This window comes from Pangasianodon hypophthalmus, chromosome 1 (assembly GCF_027358585.1).
Source record: "Pangasianodon hypophthalmus isolate fPanHyp1 chromosome 1, fPanHyp1.pri, whole genome shotgun sequence".
Taxonomy (NCBI): domain Eukaryota; kingdom Metazoa; phylum Chordata; class Actinopteri; order Siluriformes; family Pangasiidae; genus Pangasianodon; species Pangasianodon hypophthalmus.
In genome coordinates, this window is record NC_069710.1 from 26,400,656 (window position 1) to 26,405,874 (window position 5,219).

The window sequence follows — 5,219 nt, forward strand, 5'->3', positions numbered from 1 at the left end:
TGTCACCAACACAAAAACTAAAAGTAAAGTAAATCTGATAAAATATTATTAGATGACTGTTGTTGACAAGTGTAGCCTAAATAACAGTTTCTTCATGTGGGAATCAGACATCATTGCTTTGAAACATTAAAGAAAAAAAATAAACTTTCTGGTAAAGATCACGCCCACTTCAGATTTAAACCTGAATATGAAAACAGATACAAATATTTTGTGCACTAATCAGCTACAGATACAGAAAATATTACACCCCAACTGTGAATGAGTTGTTACTATAGAAACGATTATGTATTAGAGCAAGCGCCTTAATATACAGTAACCTGTGATTTGCATTACTAGTTGTTTTTATTTTAATTATTTGGTTATAGAAAGAAAAAAAAAACACCTCCTGACCAAACAGATTCAACAATTCAGCAGTGCTTGGTATAATAAAATAATAACATATAAAACAATGTAATAAATAAATAAATAAAGTTAATATTATTATCTTAGCCCAACTGAGTATAATTATTATTAGCCCAGATAATATTATGATGCAATCTTATATGATCTCCACATTATTATTATTATTATAAATTATTATTGCTGTTGTTTCACTATTTGCTATTCGTGTACTGTGTTTAATCGCATAATATTAATGTTGGCAAATGCTAATGTGTCACGTGCTATGATCACATAAGATTTCAGGAAAAATGCTAATATACTGTATAGTGCTGCATTATAAAACATGCATCCATACAAGCTAAAATTACATTGTCGCATAGGACTACAGCTGCAAAACTGTACAATTTAATTGTGCAAAATTGTGCATACTCGTTTATTTTATACCAAGAAGACTTTAGTGTGTTACATGTTATAGATGTTTCCTTATGAACACAAGTAAGAAAAAGTGGTCAGTTAATCCACAGATCAACTCATCATAACATTAGAAAGATTTGTGAATCTAGTAGTAGTATCTATTTACGAATGCATTCATGCATAATAAAATATTTAATATTACAGAAATGTTAATGATTCCACTCTCAGTGCTGCCAGTGGCCACTTATATGACAGCTGGTACTCAACTATGCGCGTACAGAGGTGGGAACATTAATGAGCACTTGTTCAAGACAGTTATGGAACGCAGTGCTGGACTTGATCCTGGAATGTCTGCTGTTCTGGTTATTGCTGACTGGGACTTTAACTTTGGGCAGACTGTTCCTTTAATCAACTAATGAAACACTTTCAAAAGGCAAGCAGTGCTGTAACTCCCATCTCCGGAAAAAACCTTAAATCACTCCAGAAGCATTAGAGAATTAATCAGCAAGAATCATAATCAATAGTCAGCAGATGGTGTAATACAGGCTGAAATGGAACACTGTGTGTGTGTGTGTGTGCGTGCGTGTGTGTGTCAGACTGAGTCAGTGTGAGGTAGCTCGCTCTCCCTTTGATCAAGCAAGCGGGTTCAGGAGACAATAATAAGCTTGTGTGCCCTGTAGTCCTGCACCACAGCTCTGCCCATCACGTGCACACACACACACACACACACACTCATCGGCCCCAGAAATCTCCCTGACTAAGTTTGCCGCATATTCAGTCACATCCTGTCCTGGAGTTGCACTCTGATGTCGTCAGTGGCAGTAAAAGTGCCAGTGTGGTGTGACCTGTTACTCAGCACTTCCTGTTAGAAAGCACTCCTTGATGAGCTGCAGTATGTTATCATGGTCAGTATCTCTGAAGACTGAGTGCTCTGCCTGTTCCAGCCTCTCTGTACTGTATTGTGAGCTGTAAGAAAGGAAAAAGACGCAGCGAGGGGGGAAAAGCATGAACAAGCCATTTGCATGAGAAGGGAAATAATGGATTTATTCTGGGTGGTTTTGAAATATTTGGCCCCTCTCTCACCACTGTTACTCCCTTATCTTAACACCAGCACACACTCACACCCTTACCATGCCCTCTCATCTTTTACTTCTCCTCCACCCCGCCCTCTCATCTGCTTCTCCACTCCATCTTTCTTGCCCCTCCTCCTGAGCTCTTATCCATGGTATCCACTGATTCCTCCGCCATCAACATTCAAAGGCTCGGGGCTCCAGCTGTGAACAAGGAATTGAAATGGAAATAAGACGGAGTAAAAGCGGGATTAGACTCTTCTAGAACAGAGAGACGGGGTATTGGTAAAGACTAGCTTCACAAACAAGCACAAGGTGCACTGCGGAGGATCTTTGCACACTTTGGTGTGAGTGAGCTACAGAAGAGGGACCAAGAGAGAGAGCTTCTGTGGGTGCAGTGAGGGTACAAGGGTTAAGTGCTTAATAAAGAAAACTACAATGAAGAGCACAGGAGGCGTAAAAGGCATAAAAGCTAATTCACAGTGCACATAATGAGTCAAGAAAACAGCTTGTAGACCTTCTTTACAATTCATGACAGTATAAGGTTAGTATTAGAAGGTTTTATCTGGGTGAAGTATGAATGAGAGATAGAACCTTATAATACTAAGGTCACAAAGTGCTGGCTTGATCTCCTTCTTGTCATGTAAATGTCTGGGTAAAAGATCAGCAGCCGGTTGCAGCAGCCAGTAGAACTTAAGCTGTACTGTAGCCTAGTTTGATTGTACTAGTTTACAGATGACTAAAAAATTTATGCTTGCACCAAATAGCATAGTTTTAACATAGAATTTAAGGAAAACTCCAATCTGAGACACATTAAATATGTTTTTATTGAAATATTCATGCTGTACTTTAGAAATTCTGTTGCTAGTGGCTGCCATCCAGAGGGACATTGCAAGTGCAATTACAATAGGAGAAAAATCTTCAACAATCTCAAACATAAGTGATAATGGTCAGGTTAGGTCCTAAAAACAAAAGAGCAAGATCTTCTTCCCTAACTCAACAATGATGTCATATAAATGACAAATCTGACATAGACGTAGTGGAGACAGTAAATGTTGGACTCAAAGTTCCAGAATGCAATGCAGCTATACGATGCAGTTGTGCTGAGTTACACTAGAGACTCGGCTTGGCTAGTTAGAGATCTATGAGATGACAAGAATGATGGTGAAAATTGAAGTTTTGAAACTTTATTTGTGTTGAACAGAGTGTACAGATGAGGAGGTGAAATAGCTGGACTGACTAAATTACTAAAGCTCTGCCGCATTGCTCTCTTTAGGTAGACATGAATGCTGCATTCGAGACGAAGCTGCAACTTGTAATTCTCCGAAAAATCAACTCATGAACTTGGGATAGTCTTTTCAACTACCAGGTCCTTCCTTGTTTTCGGAGTGACGTCAAATCAACATGGCTGCTTGCACTATGAACAGTGTAAAGACCTCCTTCTATACTTTTAAATGAATTTATAGCAGTGTTAGCTTTAGATTAGTTAATATACAGACACAATACTTGGTTAAATTCATAACACTGACCATAATAATCACTCTTTTGAGAAGGTAATCATCAACATTAGAGTTATCACTAACATTAGCCAGCTAGTTTGTTGCTAATGCTATTGTTCACTGCTGAGTTTGTTGCTAAAGCTACTTGCTATTGTCCGCTGTTGTTGCTGTGCTGTAATTTCACTCCAAAACGTTGCATGAAGGTTTGATGTTCACTAAAGTAGAACAGTACCATTAGTCATTCAGGCCTGTAACTGTAAAAGGGCAGTTAAAGTAGCTTTTTATGAGCTTTACATGCTCTGACAGAGCAAAAAAAGACACGCTATTGTGGAGGTGTCCATGTTTTTTCCCCACTTTGCACGTCAAACGTCCTGAGGTGGGAAATGATGTTATTGATACTTGCAAATTACCACTTACAAGGAGCCATGAATGCAGCAGAATTCATGCTGGTGCCAGCAGGTAGTCTGGTATTGTGGGTAATATAGGAAACCATTAACCAAAGTAAGAACAGACCAACATATCTATAAAAGAAATTTAAACTAATAAAAAAACTCAGAATTTCACTGAAGGAAGCACATACTAGTCTTCACGCTCCCTGGCTTGCGGATGTTATGTGTTGGGGAAAGCTAGCTAGTGGGTGGGAAATGGGGTTAAAAAAAAAGAAAAAAGCATGAAGGGAAAAACAGGGCTAAGCACATCACAGGTATTTTAACATAAACATGTTTAACGTGTTTCAGGGTGGAGATTTCCTTTACACCATAAACAGGAAATACAGCAGTTTCTTTCTCTGTCAGAGCTCGAGCAACAGATGCTCTTGTAAAACAATCATCACTCCCAGTGAAAAAGGTCATATGTGTTCTGTAGTACTGACTGGAAGGTTATGAGCTCAAATTCCATGACTGCTTAGATTGGATTTTCATTCACTTGCAAGCCAAGCCTGTGGGTTTTGTAGAAATTAATAAGCAATCTAATATTTGGGTCTTGTTTTTGTTCAACGTAATTCACATGATAAAGTGTGAGTTAAGGAAGTTCAGAAATTCAGTAGATCTAAAGGTCATATGTTAATGCAGTACACTGTACGCCACATTTGAATGCACACACACACACACACACACACACACACACACACACACACAGGATATAAACCATGCATTCACACTGTGTCTGTATGACTGTGTCTTTTTCCTTAACCACTCCCTATATGTGCACACACACACACACATGCACACACACACGGTGGTTGACAGTGACATACTGACACACCACACCACTAATTACCCTGACACGTTTGAGCAATTAAGCACATCAGGCATTGAACCCATGGGAGGGAAAAATAAAAGAGAAACCCATGGGACATAGAAGTCATAATGTGTTATAATGCCCGTGATTTTGTTACATTTTGTACATTTGAAATGTTAATGAATATCATAAACCCATCTTTATCCAATGGTAGCTCTTTTTTTTTTTTTTTTTTTTGAAATATGAGGCTTATATGAAGTCCTACTGGAGTTAAGCAATATAACAAAAAATCGGGAGTGGAAAGTAACAGACTGCATTTATTCTGATTGTAGTACTTGAATACATGCCACAGTAACTGTACTTTTTGGAGTATAATTTAGTCTATATAGTTTATTTAGTTTATTTATTTTATTATTTATTTACGTACATCTTTGCTACATCTGATCACTGTTACAGAGTAAAATAATAATGCATTTAAACCCAGAAGTCTGCAAGCCAAATGAAGGAATATGTGTAAATTTTAACTAATTCAATTTTAAGACCCAATCAAAATAAATCATTTTCCTGAAAAAAGGCTATACTTCAGGTGCTAAACGTCTGTGATAGTGGAGACAGA

The 5,219-nt window shown here is 37.9% G+C and overlaps 1 long non-coding RNA gene across 1 annotated transcript in view; it reads right to left on the reverse strand.

The window, feature by feature from the left end:
• Positions 1 to 758: 758 nt before the first annotated feature.
• LOC113545502 (uncharacterized) overlaps positions 759 to 5,219 on the reverse strand; it is a 12,887-nt gene continuing 8,426 nt past the window's right edge. Inside the window, exons 2-3 of the long non-coding RNA XR_003404619.3 lie at positions 1,926 to 2,069; positions 759 to 1,761 (exon numbers count right to left, since the gene is read on the reverse strand). This is a non-coding gene — a long non-coding RNA (uncharacterized LOC113545502). The remainder of the gene's footprint in view (positions 1,762 to 1,925; positions 2,070 to 5,219) is intronic.